General features: G+C 36.1%; 1 long non-coding RNA gene across 1 annotated transcript; it reads left to right on the forward strand.

The window, feature by feature from the left end:
• Positions 1–296: 296 nt before the first annotated feature.
• LOC121395337 lies at positions 297–13,292 on the forward strand. The gene is made up of 3 exons (XR_005962402.1): positions 297–717; positions 2,836–2,982; positions 12,597–13,292. It is a non-coding gene; the product is annotated as an uncharacterized LOC121395337 (long non-coding RNA).
• The last annotated feature ends 3,898 nt before the right edge of the window (positions 13,293–17,190 follow it).

Consider the following 17,190-nt stretch of genomic DNA (forward strand, 5'->3'; position numbering starts at 1 on the left):
AAAATTCCTCCAGAGCGCTGTAAAAGACTCGTTGCAAGTTATCGCAAACGCTTGATTGCAGTTATTGCTGCTAAGGGTGGCCCAACCAGTTATTAGGCAATTACTTTTTCACACAGGTTTGGATTTCTTTTCTCCCTAAATAATAAAAACCCTCATTTAAAAACTGCATTTTGTGTTTACTTGTGTTATCTTTGACTAATAGTTAAATGTGTTTGATGATCAGAAACATTTTGTGTGACAAACATGCAAAAGAATAAGAAGGGGGCAAATAGTTTTTCACACCACTGTATGTCTCTCTACCCTGTCTTCCAATAAAGCCGTTAAATATAACATATTCTGTGTTTGAGTAATTTTTGCAATGACAACATGAGTATCAATAGTGTATTGTAGCCAGTGTTTCGCTAAATTGGTTCGTGCAGCAGCTAAGATTTGTCTCATCAAAGTATTCTGGAGTTTCGTAAGGGACTTGGACGGGCAGGCTAAAAGAGCCGTAGTAGCTTCGGGGACTATATGTGTGTGAAATACTCGGTCAATTAAGTTATAAATCTCTGCCCAATATTGTTGTGCTACAGGACATGTCCACCAGATATGCAAATAATCCCCAACTGCTGTACAACCCCTGAAGCAAGAATCGGGAGTGGAAGGATCAAAACGATGTTTCCTTGCCGGTGTAAGGTGCCAACGCATCAGCACTTTATATGTGGATTCTCGTATAAGGTACTGTTTTATTATTACAGAGAAAAATGAATAATTTTGAAGGAATTGTTCAGTATAAAATTAAAAACTAGGTAAATAGATAGGCTGTGCAATATTGCAAATTTAAAAATATTTGTAATATAGTTAGTTAGCCAAAAAATGTAATGTATAAAGCCTGGAGTGATTGGATGTGTAAAAAACTTCCTGCTTTGCAGCTCTCTTGGTTTCAACTGTATAATTCGACTAGGTAATAGTCCAAATTCGATTCGAATTTTAAAAAAATTAGAAATTCGAATTTTGAAATTTATCATGTACTGTCCCTTTAAGAATTTGAATTCAACTATTCGCCATCTAAAACCTGCCGAATTGGTGTTTTAGTCTATGGGGGACTGCCTACAATCAAATTTGAAATCGTTTAGTGGACTTTTGAAATAAAAAATTTTTTAAAAATAAAAACAAATTTGGTGAAAAAATTCTAATTGAATTCGAAATTTGCAGCTCGATCCTATTCACCTGTTTTTAAATTTTTTTATTTTTGTAATAAATTTCGATTGGTCGTTTTTTTCTAATTTCGAGTTTATGGGAGTTGATGGGAGTTTTTAGAAACTACCATAAACTCGAAATTCGACCCTTGATAAATCTGCCCCTATGTGTTTACATGATTTTTTAGAAGACTATTAAGGTGTGAAGATCCAAATTGTGGAAAGATCTGTTATCCAGAAAACTGCTGTTCCCGAGCATTCTGGATAACAGGTCCCATAGCTGTACAAGTAACATTAATGGAAGAGATTTTTAATGCTACGGATTGCGGGAAAAAGTGTGGGCCCACAACTGTGGTGTGGTAAATAAATGGCCCATTTTCTAAGAGAATATGTATATAAATACAGTTGCATAATACGTACTATTTGGAAAGGATGAAATACAACTGACTAGTCTTCATTTGCTAAGTCACAAGTGCAAGTGCACTAAGGGGTGCAAGAGCGTCCCCAAGGTTGGTGATGAAAGTAGGGTGCTGGAGGGTGGTCACCTATGTGCCAGCACCTGACCCAAATAGACCTTTTTCTGAACAGTTGCACCCACAATCTGTCAATGACCCATTGCAGAATATGATTCGATAGCCTGGACCTTCCTGACCCGCTGATTCTAGGCCAAACTGTACACCACCATTACAGATTTTCTTATTGCTGTCCACAGCAGACTAAAGCAGCTCACGTAATATACATAGAATAAGGGAGTGGCTACATAATAACAATTGCATCATGGGCAAACCAAAAAGTAGCACATTCATTTGTTCAGGGCTGCAGATTCAGTTCTGCTGAACACATAGGAGTCCAAATCCTTACGAAAGTGCTGGGATTTGGCTGAAACCTGAACCGAAACCTGAACCGAAACATTGATTTGGTTCCTCCCTTCCCTTCCTCAGTAATAACATCCCTGCGTCGGCGTATAGATGTGGGATGGCTTATCTGGAAACCGTTACCCAGAAAGCTCTGATCTCTCATAGATGTCATTTTAATCAAATAATTCAAATTTTGTAAAATGATTTCCTTTTTCCTCTGTGATAATAAAAAAAAAGTACATTGTACTTGATCCCAAGTAAAATATAATTAATTGTTATTGAAGGCAAAACAATTCTATTGGATTTATTTAGGGGGTTATTTATCAAAGTCCAAATTTATCTCAATATTTTCTGCTACAAACTCCGATCAATTTCCTAAAAAGTCCTATTTTTATATAAAAAAACATGATTTTTGCATTTGGAATTTAGTATTGTGGATAGTAGATTCTATACCTGTACCTGTTTTTTAAATGGGCATGTCCCTTATGAAAGGATCAGCACTCCACTTCAAAAATATGGCCTATAACTGTGCATTCTGCGTGCAATAGAGATAATAAGAGATATGCAATAAATGTCATTGTAAATTCCAGTTGGAATTGTTGCTCTTTATTAAATGATACATGATTGATTTATGGCCGAGCACCCTTGCTACATTCAGTAGGCAGAGTGTGGACACTGTGTGCACTCTCTAGATACAGTGTAGATATATATATATATATATATATATTGTTTTTGATAGAAGCTGTCTTTCCCTGGGCATGATAGTGTACATAACAGTCTCTTTATCTGTTTCCACCTAGATCTCTTCCTCCCCACCCCCATAAGCAAACAAGAGAAGAGTGTAGGCGAGAGATGTAGCACGCATGACGCACGCAGGAGTCTAAAGGTTGAGAGCAGCAAGAGGAATGGTTCATGACAGCACAGCTCACTAATTAGCCACTTGAATGGTACAGCAGAATCCATTTTTTATTCCATATATTTCTTCTCGTTTGGCAGTTAAATATTTGCTTACCAATCATCATTTCAATAATCTCTGTGTGAGCAAATGATATGTACGGGGCACTTTACGCAAATATGTTGATATAATTATAATGATATGTGCGGGGCACTTAATGCAAATATGTTGATATAATTATGTTTGTTTTATTAATTTATTGAATGAAGCTCTTTTAATGGTAGGCAGGGAAATGTTGATCTGAAATGATTAGGCTTAAAAGCAGAGAAAAATCTAAATTGAAAAAAAAAAAACTATCCACATTTTATTTAAAAATAATCAGGGTTTTGGGCTCTGCTTTGCTAAAACTAATAATAAGTAACATACGTAGTTGAACAGAAGATGCAGAATACTGAAATCCTCCCATTAATTATTCAACAGATAGACTTCTGTATTCCCGTACAGACTAAAGGGGTCATACTGACAGAAGGGCAGGCTGTAAAGAGCAGTATGACCCCAGCTGCAAGAGCATCACTAAGGAAAATGATTTTGCACCGCTTAGAGCAGTGATCCCCAACCAGTAGCTCGTGAGCAACATGTTGCTCTCAAACCCCCTTGGATGTTGCTCTCAGGGTCCTCAAAGCAGGTGCTTATTTTTGAATTCCAGGCTTGAAAGCAAATTTTAATTGAAGGTCCAAGGGACTTTTTCATGTTTGTGTTGCTCCCCAACTTTTTTTTATATTCGAATGTTACTCATGGGTAAAAAAGGTTGGGGACCCCTGCCTTAGAGGCACATTTTATCAAAGGTCATATTTCGAAATCACGTGAGTTTTTAAAAACTCCCCTAAACTCCCATAAATTCGACCAATCAAAATTTATTAACAAAATTGAATTTTTAAAACTCTGATGAATTGAATCAACCCGAAAATTCAAATTTAAACAACATGATTTGAGTTTTTTTCTCAGAAAAGAACTTGAATGTCAGGAAGGCTGCAAATAGCTCCAAATTGATCCCTGGACCTCTCCCATTGACTCAAACAGCAATTCGGCAGGTTTTAGATGGTGAATAGTCAAAATCGAGGTGTATGATAAATCTCGAAAATCGAATTCGAATTTTTAAAAAAACTCAAATTGAATTGTAACAATTCCATAGTTGAAAAAAAAATTTAATATTCGAATTTTCTCTTCGACCCTTGATAAATCTGCCCCCTAGTGTCCAGGATCATAGTGCATTGCTCCTTTGGTATCTGTCCCTTTTCCTTGCCATGCACATAACACTACTGTGCCATACTGCCCTGTTTCATACCCACTATATACAGGTACAGGATCCATTATCCGTAAACCTGTTATCCAGAAAGCTCCAAATTACGAAAAACTAAGATAAAAGCAATCCTTATTGGAAGCAAAACCAGCCTACTGGGTTTATTTCATGTTTAAATGATTTTCTAGTACACTTAAGGTATGAAGATCTAATAAAAGATCACTGGACCCCACCTGACCCAAAACACCCCAGCTCCACTTCTCAAAGCTGGATATCCGTGTGCACACCCCCTGTACGTTCACCATATCTTGTGCTCCAAATCTCTTGCATGCAGAGATGTCTAGACTACATATGGGCCACAACTAGGGGAAGGTAGGTAGATAAAAGAGGTACTTGCTCAGCGTTCTTCTACCTACCCCTCTTCTACCTACCCCTGTATATGCCCACTTTCTCCTAATGCCATGTTCCATAGATTCTACTATGCTACAATGGCGAGTAGCTTGCAAAGGCATTGGTGCACTATATATATCGGAGCACTATTTGGACAACTTACCACTTCTTACTTGTATATTGAAAATATCTTGTAACAAGTCACTCTTTCTATAGTGGGCCAGATTCAATTCAGTGAGAAAAGTTATCTCATGGTTTATCACATGAATCTATTCGGAGAGAATAAACTTTTTTCCAAATTCCAGTTCCAGTTTTTTTCCAATAGACTTCAATAGAGTTTTCACATGAGAAAAAGTGAGTTTTTCATAATTGAATTGAAAGTCGAATTAAATCTCAGCCATGAGTTTTCACATGATAAAACATTTTCTCACTGAATTGAATCTGGCCCAATATGTGCAATCTATCGTGAAGCCTATGATTAAATATCTTAGATGTTCAGGTGCTAATATAAAGCTCATGGGGCAGATGGTAAACAAACTGGATGGTGCTTTGTTCCTGGGCTCAGATACTAAGCTCTGTTTCACTACTTAACACTACACATATGGCACCATATAAATAACTCAGCATATGTGCATATGTTCTTTGGAGAACAAATCGTAAAAATAACGCAGATTAACAAGAAAGACAAAAGACTTGGTGGCAGATGTCAATAATGGAAATTGCTGTTGTTCATCTACTTAATGATTTTCTTTTGGTTGAAAGGTTGTCATTGATAAGTCACATAGCTGATTGTATAATTATTACCCATAGATATTGTCTATTTAATGGTTAATGCCCAGCACCACATTCTATTTTGGGTGCTTCCGAACAGATGTAGTTACCTTATATTTACTTTTTACTGAAATGTATACTAGATATTACTGGGCCCCACAGCAAATTATTTTTCAAGCACCCAAAATGTCTAGGGGTTGACTCCTTTTACCTATTATTATAAATTTGAGTCTCATGGGGCCCCCTGCAGCAGCACGGTCTGTAGTTACACATTAGTAAAAATTATATTCTTTTGTTTTCCCAATTATAGAAGCTTTATTGATACTATTGGGCAACTGTTGCAAATCTACAACTTTCCTTGTAATGAATGAAATCATTAAAGGAATTCTAAAAAATGCAGTTCTGCAGCATCTCATGGTTCATAATTGGCCTTTTTCGGGTCTACAACATTTGTGACAACAATAGGAAGTGTAGCAATCAATCTATTTCTATCTATTAATCAACATTTGTCTTTGCACGGTAGATACTGGCTTTCCAACTGAAGAAAAATGTTCAATGCAGCCAGTAGTAGGAAAGCAGGAAAGTAACGTTTTCAGCCAAATAAAGATTAATATTCACTTTCTGGTTAGTCATTGTTATTTGGCCTGAAAGTAACACTATGTTTTAATGATTTTTGCTAGTAATTTATAGAAATATGAAAACTGTAATTCTGTTTACAAAGATATCCTGTCATTCTACAAAATATATATTAGAAAAAATGTTCCTCATAAATATCAGGTACAGATACATACTATACGCTGAATAAGACTATGTTCTGCAAATTTAATTGGAGAGACATGTGCCAAGAGAACAGATGTTCTAGGCCCCCGACGCACAATATATTAAATATATATCATATCAATATATTATAAATACGATATAATAATATTATAAATAAAATATATTAGAATAAAAATGTCAAAATATACGGTTGATTAGTAAATAGTTCAGATCATTGTTACATGGCATAAACCAGCACAATTAGCATCAGAATTTAATAATCAGCCCTGTAGCATCAGCTTATGATAGGCAAACCTAATATTCTGCTTTTTGATGATTTATGAAAACCCAAAAGCTTAGCATCTCAACAGCTGCTCAAAGCAGACTGAGCATGTGCGTGTCAATGACACTCCTAACAAAATCCAAGATGGGAAACTCCTGTGACACAAGTCCTGGATCATTACTGCTATAGAAATGCTAAACCTTTAGGCTGGTGCAATAAGTTCAGTATATAAATATGGAATTTGTAGCCAAAATATTTATTAGGGGAAATAAAGCTCTGCTAAGACTATACCTAAGGATTAGATCATAAATGAGCTGAGTGCTTACCCGAGCACCCATCTGATTATGCGGATGACCACAGCCAGCCAGGAAAGTGGAGAAGGCATGTGCCAGAAAGATGTCCACAGTGGTTTGTGAACCCAGTAGTGTATTGGCGACACTCCCCCACTGTATAAAGGTACATGCTACCTCTCCAGTCCTTTCTAATAAGTATGTGGCACATCTCTGTACCTATGGAAAACACAAGTGGAGAAATGAATGCAATGTTAATGAAGCCATTACTATAGAAACACCAGCCAAGGTTATCAGCTGAGGCAAATAAAACAGGCAGTTTGTTTACTAGAAGTGGAAAAGCAATGATCTAAAAATATGCATAAAATTGTGTATTTTCCCAGCACTGAATATTTATAAGGTATCTCAATTCAATCAGGCATCCTACTGAGCATATCACAGATTATGTATTTCTCAACTCTAATGTAAGCAAACCCCTATGATTATTAAATATTAAGCTATGTTTGACCTTTTGTTCCTGCTGACAAGCAGCATATTTGTAATATTACTGTGTATGGAATTGAGAAATGTTACAAATAATCAGCAAAGAAATTGCATTTAACAGAAATATATATTTATGGCTACCACCCCAGTTATAAATCCCATTCTCTTCTTCCATTTGTATTTACCTCTATAAATGCCTTTTCTTACCTTCCATAAATATTTTTTCTTCCTTGCCTACTGCTAGTACCCTGCCCTCCCCCACATTCTAAAATAACATTTATTTAAGTCACAGTAAAATCACAATGCACAACATGATTATTTTGAAGATGCCAGAGAAATGTAGCATCATAAATATAAATCAACACACTGGGCTGAAGATGCTGATTTAAATGTTCTCTTTTACCTGCTAGAAATCTTATAAAACTATATATAAAAAATATATTCTTTTGGTAGATTTTTAAGGGAAAATCTTCAATTCTGGTGTCATTAATTCTGTGATAATTAATTCTGTGACATCAATCAGTTTAGAAAGATTAAACTGAGAGTTATTTGCAACTGAGTACATGCGAGTCATGAGTGATATATATTTTGTACATTTACAGGTCAGAAAAAACAAGTTTCTAGTAAAATGTTCTGATTTTGACCACCTATTAATAGGTAGAAGATGTACTGTTAAGAGTGAACAGACAGGAAAAACATTGCCAGAGGGATTTCAGGTCAAGTTGTTCCGAATTCCTCAATGGTATCAATAGATAATGGGTGATTTCTCCCACCGTTAGTTCTGTATATGAGTTCTTCATATAGAGTAGTGGCACCATCAGCCTGGCAGACCTTCCAAACCATCAAAATTTGTAGCTGATTGGTCGAAATATAGGTACTTGTAAGGAAATACCAGTTAGTCTGCAGGTAATGGAAAAATGGGGGTTCCCCTTTAATTAAAAAAGATATAGAGCAGAAGCCTCTATTAGTTGAAAGACATTAGAGATTTTTTTAAAACTTTCTTTGAGCACTTTGATTCCAATATGAAATGGCTGTCATGGTTGCATCATTCAAGACATTTTTATTGTATTATTATTTGTATTATTGTTTTTAAAGCAGAACATTTCATGTATGTGATATCGTTTTGCAGATTTTCAGGTTACATTTAAGTTTAAGGGGCAGGTTTATTAAAGGTCGAATTGTATTTAACCTGAAAAATGTGAGTTTCCGAGGGTATTTATCAGTCAAAATTTTAATACATTTTTTGACATTTATTATACCCAGAAGCTGGAAATGGCTCGAATCCAAAAATACTTCACCTAAAACCGGTCGAGGTCATTTAGGAGTCAGTGGCAGATGTCCTTGAACCATTTGAAGATGTTAATAACCTTCATTATGTTCGAATTTTTTTCAGTGGGTTTTGCTCGAAAACTCGATTAATTTGAGTAATTCGAGGTTTTTCCCGTGGAAACTCGATTAATTAGAGTTCTAGGGTTGTTCACCTCAAATTCACTGATTCAAGTTTTTTCTAATCCAGTTTTTTCTTAAATTGAAAAATATTCAAGTTGTGAGTTCATTTGAGGTATAAAAAAAACCACACAAAGCTCTACAATTAAACATTTGATAAATAACCCCCTAAGTCTCCTGGACAGCATGGGGTGGGGCAATAAGATCCCTTAGATGTTTGCATTTGCCCAAAAGACATTTTCCACACATTAATTATAAGATTAGTTTAAACGGTTTAACATAAAAATACCTTTTATTACAGCGAACTTGTGTTGGGACATAGCATAAATCAGCAGGTCTATGCAGTTCTTGACTGTTTTATAATTGTATAATGAATCGTTTCACTTTTTTGTTTTGAAAGAAAACTGTAAACTATCTTCATGCCCCATGTCTCCCTGATTTCTTCTCCCTATCTTCTGTATCCCAGTACATGTAAGGGTTGTTCCTGGTCCCTGCAAGTGTAAAGCACAGTTGTAGGATATCTGGGATATGTTTTGATGGGGCTGGTACAGAGATAAGTACAGTAACGTATAACAGACTCTCCTTTTATTAGTCTTTAGATATTGCCTAAGATCCTTTGAGGTTTTCCGTTTTCCTTGCTTAATACAGGACACAATTTGAGAAATCTAGTCCTTTGTTGATATGATGCAAAAGAGAGAACAATCTATTACATTCAATAAGAAAATGGGTTAAGTAAACTATTTTGTATAGATATTAGGGCTCATTTAAAACTGCAAGTGCAGTGTGTAGAGTGCAGCATCAGCAGGAGTTGCACTTGCTCAATTGTATCCAATCTGCGCAATGGTGTGTCAATGTGAATGGGGTGCAATTGTGTTGTCGGTTCCTGTTCTTAGTGTCAATATGATGGGGGTTATTTACAAAAAAAAATTGTTTCTCCATGGGCATTTTTCCATGGAGAAACCCGGCGAAACAATTTTCTCATCATTAACTGTGTGGCTCATGGAGCGACAGCAACCTCTGAGGTGGTGGTAGCTCCCCGGTGTCAATGGTGGGGCACTTTGACACTTAAGGGCACAAGTGCAAGGATTGGCTTTAGACACAAGTACCTTTAAATCACGATGTGAAACAACTGCAGCAATTTTTGCATTACCGTAACTGCGGCTGCTCTTCAAAAATGAGCCTTATTGTGTCTTAAAAAACAATTTACCTTCCATCTGAATACCTCTTTATATTTCCAAGCAACCCTCATTTATTTGAAATGACCACAAGTTGTGACTGTCTACATCGTAATCTGATGCGAAAATGAATCATGCATTTATTCATTCTGTAATGCGTCTTGGCCATATTAAGCATTTATAGCATAAGAGATCAAACAAAAGGTAGTACCCCTCAAGCACTTTAATTTTCTCTTGTGAAAAATCTAATTACATCTTACTTTTATTTCTACAGAACCTGCATGGATTTCACTTCATGCATTGCAGAGATGAGTCAGATTTTCTTTTAAATTTAGAAACCTCTTGCAATATAATGTTACTTAGAATAATTCATGCTGAACTCAGTAGGGCATCGAAGTCAAGTCCAGTTGCCATGGGAACTGACACTGAAAATTTAAGCATCTACCATCACAGCTAAATTTGTTTATAGCAGAAGGACTGGGTATTACATTTAGAAAACACTGATGCTCTTATATTTTCTGTAAGCAAGCTTTTCTGCTGGGGTTTACCTGGAAAACATGAAAAAGCTAGAGTTTGATGGCACCTACAATTTTACTTGCCCATTAAATTTGCCAATTCCCTTTTCTAGAAAACCTCAGCTATAATATAAAACCTTATTTAATGCACATTGAGGGTCTATGTCTAACATAGCCTGTGGTGAGTCAAGGCAAGTACCTTCCCTTAGGCAGAAATTCATACAGGGCACAAAACTGCTATCACGAAGAAACAAAATGCTACCAAAGTTTACTCAATAAAATTTCAAATGCTGAAGTTAAGGTTTTAAACAAATGCAAGAAACTTAGTAAGTGATACCTTTAATATGATAATTTGGTATATTACAAAATGTAAGTTATTTGGGACTACTTAGGTTCCTGATTTAGGCATGGTAACACCAGATATCAATTGGGCAGGTTTCCAAATCCCATGGGGGGGAAGAGCATTGGGATCCTTGGCCAGGCACGGGTGCATGTGCAACCAGGTCCCCATCCCCTCCAGACGCACATTTTTTTGGACATAAAAAAATAATTATCCTGTATCCTAATATATTTTTTGTTTTGTTAAAAAAAACTCTCTCTGCTTGTGGCTCATGCTCCAGTACTAAGCTAGGGTTACAGCATATCCCATCTTCATTTCCCCAGGATCACTACTGTTATGCAATACCGTGTAACATACAGAATGAAAACAAAATGAAAAAAAAAATTTCAAAATTTTAAGGAATACTTTCATGACAATATTTGGATACTTGTTTTGAGATTCCAAAATTGTGACCTTGGAGAACTCGTAATTGTCCATCTCATTTTAATATAGTTTTGCCAATTATGGCAATTCCCATTAGTGATAAATACTCTGTGTATAAAAATTTACATGCATTACATCGATGATGCTTCACATTCTCCTTAAAGGGGTTGTTCCCCTTCAAAGGAGAATTCAACCCCTTATTAAAAAAAACTCTACCCCCCTACCCTACACAGACCCCCTCCCTCCTCCCCCTAGCTGCTACCCCTTGGTGCAGATTCTGTCCAGTGGAGTTCATGGCAGCCATCTTCTTCTTTAGTAAACTTCGGGTCTTCTTCTGCGCTTTGGCAAGTTCCGTGACTTTTGGTGCATGCGCATTTGTTCGGGAACGGCAGACTGCTCCAACTATGCATGCCCCGATATGTTACTTACTTCCCGCAGGGGTTGAATTCTGCTACCCCGGGTAAATGCCCCTAATTTTTTACTTAGCCCTCGGTGCAGATTCTGTCCAACGGAGTTCATGGCAGCCATCTTCTTCTTCGGTATTCTTTGGGTCTTCTAATGGCACTTTGCCAATTTCCGCGACTTTTTTCATGTGCAGTTGTTCGGGTCCGGCAGACTGCTCCAACTGCGCATACCCTGATACGACATTTACTTTCCTCAGGGGTTGAATTCTCCTTTAAAAGAATTCTCCTTTAAATGAACTTTCAGTATAATGTAGAGCAGTGATATTCTGAGACAATTTGCAGTTGTTTTTCAGTTTTTATTATTTGTAGTTTTTGAGTTATCTAAGTTTTTATTTGGCACTCTACAGTTTGTAATTTCAGCAATCTGGTTGCTAGGGTCCTAATTACCATAACAACCATGCATTGATTCGAATAAAAGACTGGTCTATGAACAGGAGAGGGTCTGAATAGAATGATGAGTAATAAAAAGTAGCAATAACAATACATTTGTAGCCTTACAGAGCATTTGATGGGGTTAGTGACTCCCATAATAAGACAAAGGCAAATAATTAAAAAAACTATAAAAAAAAAAGAAAAAATGAAAGCCAATTGAAAAGTTGCTTAGAATCAGATGAAGAGCCAGATCAGGCTGATCCAATTGTTTGGCCTCCAGGTCAAATATCAGTTTGAAATAAGGGCCTTCACAGAATTGTCGAAAGAGAACCATAATGGGATTTTAAAACCTGCCAGATGCTGTTTGGTAAAGTTCTTGTTTAGAGCACGCTTCTAAAGACTACTGCAACGTAAGTTTTCTTATTAATAAATATCCTATTATGCTGTTTATCTCTGTTTCTACAGAGATCTGTATTTTGGTAATTGTGCGATGCTAATAAAATCAGTGTTACCATTCCCAGGCATTATGTGTATATGTGTTTTAAACATAAATGGCTTATAAACAGCATAGCCTAGAGTATTTATTTATGTATTTCTTTTTTTTAAGCCAGTGATCTTGAAGTTGATATAAACCGCAGTATATTTTTATTTGCAGGGTAATAAATTCCAGGCAAAATGCTGGTTGGCTTGAAGTGGATCTGGAGAACGGGGCAGCTAAATAACGGCTATAAAGAAGAGATATGGCAAGTTATGTGTTTGGGAAATGCAAAAAAAATCCCATACATTTTCTAAATGGAAATGTTTCAAGACAAACCATTGGAATGGGCCTTTATAGTCATTTTGTAATTAGTTTGTTTATGTAATCTCAGCTAGGTCTTATCTTAAAAATGTAGTCCAGTTCTGAGCACCATTTATTAAAGCTAAAAAATGTACATTAAAGGGCAAAAGTGTTACTGGAATGGTGTGGAAACATATAGGCATGCCAGCAAATGCCCATAATATCACCATAAAGTTAAAATATTTCATTTACATTTGAAGGTTATTGAGCTCTTCTACAATTGCTAGAGGCAGTGCTGGTTGCTAAAAAAAGCTAAATTTTCCCCATAAAAATATGCCTTATAACAATACCATTGTATCTGCTTTCATCCATCTATTCAAGTGTCATGCAGTACTTTACAGGATTTTGCTTTCTTTGGGAAATAAGAAGCAGATCAACATACACTGGCACAATGTCGCTCTTGCCTATCACCTGCCATGGCCAGGCACTATGTACAGTGCTTCCTTTTTATGTAATAAAAGACACCAATGGGGTTATTTATCAAAGTCCGAATTGATCTCAATATTTTCTGCTACAAACTCCGATCATATCCGCTCGGGTTTTTTCCCGCTTATTTATTATGACATTTTCCTGAAAATTCGCTTTGCGGTAAAAAAATCAGATTTTCAGTAATTTCAGGATTTTTTCTGAATTTCCACCCGTAAACCCAGCACACACCAAAAAGTCATTGGGACTTCTCCCATTGACTTATTTGCAACCTCGACAGGTCTGAGATGCCGGATTTTCAGATTCAGACTTTTTCATTCTCTGGGTTTAATACATTCCAAAAAACTTGATTTTTTAAAAGTCTGATTTTATAAAATAAATCACAAATTTTTGACGATGTTTGTATTTGGAGTCTAGTAGATAAACCCCCTAAGGGGTCTCTGTGTTCCTAAACAGATCACACATACCTGTGGCAACTCTTTATTCAAAGAAGACATTGTGCATGCTGCCACGAAAAGGAGCATGGAGCCTGTTTTTTTGCACTTTACTCGCTGCCTTTCTAATAGTAAATTACCCCTAACGTTTTTCTAAAAGAAAGAGAATAATGACAGTCATTTAGATGTATGTGTTGCTTTCCATTAAACCAGTAATAGGAACAGGTTTAATCTCACTCAGTTATCTATTCTATGTTTCTTAATTCTGAAGCTAAAATATGGAGAGATGCACTGTGCTAGCCTTGGTTAGAAAAGTGTCTGTGATACCATTATCAGCGACATTGGATAATAGTGCAAGCTTCACAGAGGCAGCTAGGTCAACCATATTATAATATGAATGAAGAAGAGACCTATTTGCCTTGAAAGCTTGCAGAATTAATTATCCTTCACAATAAGCCAATGCTGTAGCCAAGGTGCGAAGCTGATGATTATATACTCTCTGTCAATGTTTTTTGGATTTTTTGTTTCATACAAGAGCTCCATGCAATTTGTCCAGCCAAGGACTACATACAATACAAAGGCTGATATGACATATGGTTGACCAGATTTTTCTTGAATTGATATTATTTTATAAACCAACATTCTTGCCAGTAGCTAGATCAGCAGTTCAGTTAGCCATTTGAATCAGGTGATCATGTACGGGCACTGTTTAAAGATTCTTTCTTCATCATGTCTCTTCCTCCTCTCACTGTGGCGCCCCAGATATTACTCATTACCTGAACAAATACTGCAGAGAGGCAGCAGGTGGATGAAACCCAAAGAAGTTTGCTGACCAAATAATCAGCACTATTGATTGATTGTGGAAAGCTGGTGATAAATAACAATAAGGATGCTTTCTCTGGGGAACTGATTGGAGGGTTTGCAAATGGCAGTGTAATTCTGAACTAATGCACTACATTCAGAAATTACCATTACATGTATATACTGTATTTAGAACCTATTAGAAGGTATGGTTTGAAAGAGGCTTTAATGAGACATTTCTGCAACAAAAATAAAACTAAAATGATAGCAGTGGAAAATTGTTTTTGGGCACAAACACGTGTATGGGTCAAAGAAATTCTTAGGGGTTACTTTAACCCCGCACAAAGATATTCAATCATGTCTCATAAATAATGTACATACAATTATCAATGCACACCATCAAAGGCTGACCACTCAATCCCCCGCTCAGCAACTGGTAAATCAAGCGTAAGCCACGGTCACGGTACTTGAGAAAATGTAAAGGCACAAATGGCTGGCGCCATCGCTTCTCTGACATGTTACTCGTCTACTGTATATCTATGGGATTAAGACAAAATAAATATACTGAGTGAAATGCTTATTTTCTGTAACCTGGATTGCTCTAGTGTTTTTTATCTGCTCATAATTCCAAATTATGTGCTTCCTTTGCAATATAGGAATCATGCTACATATTGAAGTTTCATAGCAGTAGCAATTCACATAATGGAATGTGCAGACATCTTCGCTCAGTTGCTATTATCTGTATACATCATTCTATTGTATTTGTATAATTCATGCAATAGTATAGTGTGGCATATCAGAGTGTTGCAGTAGAGTGTTGTTCCCAAATTATGAGAAGGTCATCTACCAAATTTCAATCAAATAATTCAAATTTTTAAAAATGATTTCTTTTTTCTCTGTAATAATAAGATAGTACCTTGTACTTGATCCTAACTAAGATATAATTAAACTTTAATGAGTGCTAATCAATTCTTTTTGGTTTATTTAAGGTTTAAATGTTTTTTTAGTAGACTTAAGGTATGGCGATATAAATAACCGAAAGACCCCTTATCCAGAACATTGTGAATAACAGGTCCCATACCCGTATGAAAAACTCTGAAACTCTGAAATGCACAGTTTAACTCTCCTTACTCTGGCCCTTTGTTGATCCAATCACATGTACACTGAAGATCATGCTAGCATAGGTATTAGGCAGTCTTACCATATATATATATACATATATATATATATATATACACATATATATATATATATATATATACATATATATATATATATATATACACATATATATATATATATATATATATATATATATATTTTCACTAGGATGTGTTGATTAATTGCCAAGTCTATTTTTTTTAGAACCAAGTAGAATATGACAACTTTAATATAAGAAACTGTGAATCCAAAATGAACTCAATTATCTTAATTTTGACTTTTTATTTTGCTTTGAACTATACGACTGGACTATCAGTTAAAAGGCATACAAGAGGAAATATAACAAAAGGAACAAATGATCCAGAGATGGATGGGTTACTCAGACAGCTTTCATTGGTGGGAGTGAGGACGAGGGGTGGTATTGTTCTATTTTTATAACACAAAATGGTGCTAAATCAGTGGGAAATCTTGCATTTCCTGTGGCAGTTATCAGTGTAGCTTTCCCAGGTGAAAACCAGAGAGCTTTAGGCATTAATGTGTCATCCTGGCCTTCTCAAGGTGTGAGTCAGAAAGCTTGATATAAATAAAGTGCAGACTCATTTCCTCTGGGTCACAAAATCTGGGCTTATTTACTAAATTCCAAATTTATATTATAAAATTGAAAAAAAAAGCTTGACAACCTTTCCCGATCTTGCCTTATTTATTAATAAAATAATAAATAAATCTGATTGGGAAAAAACAATAAAATCGAGTGAAAACCTGAATCTGACTTTTTTGGATTTGTATGACTGAAAACCCAAAAATATTGAATTATCCGACTAAAACCCAGAGAAAACCACGATAACTTCCAATTGGGACAGGGACATCTCCCATTGACTTATACATGACCTCGACAGGTATGAGATGGTGAATTTTCGGATTCTGGCTTTTTGCAGCATCTGGGTTTAATAAATCTCAAATTATTTTAGTTTTTGTCCCAAAAAGCCCGACTAGATAAATTAGAGGTTTAGTAAATAACCCCCTTAGTTGATGGCTTAAGCTTTGACCTATCTCTGGTCTCTGCTTATTAGGATCAAATGTAGACTGAAGTTGATTGTGCCTCAGGCGCTGCCATTTAAGGGCACACACCAATGGATGCCAATTTAGTCCCTTGATAGGTCTATGAACCTATGTTGCAGTCTGGATTATCTTGCTTCTAGATGTGAGTCAATGCTTCTAGCCCTATTGCTGGTCCTTTTTCCATTCTTTTCCTTTTTGTTTCCTGAACCATGAACCATGTCAGTTTATCTGGATTTCAGGTATCAGTATCCTGGCCTGGATTTAAGGATCGATATGGAATGCTTGAAGACCATATGATTGTGGACTTGAGGACCCCAAAGATAAAGGTGGGCATTTCCATGCTGAAAATTGCATCAAACACAGATATTTTGACTGACCCATGGATTTTGGGCTATGGCACATGAGCAGTTGAGAAAGATGTAGGACACCCTGAAATGTTATGTATATGGATCTCAATAATGTGAAATTTATTAGCACAGTTGCTGGATCTGAGTGCCATATGTTGCACATTTCCTATATTTCCCAGTATT

This window comes from Xenopus laevis, chromosome 1L (genome assembly GCF_017654675.1).
Source record: "Xenopus laevis strain J_2021 chromosome 1L, Xenopus_laevis_v10.1, whole genome shotgun sequence".
Lineage (NCBI taxonomy): Eukaryota > Metazoa > Chordata > Amphibia > Anura > Pipidae > Xenopus > Xenopus laevis.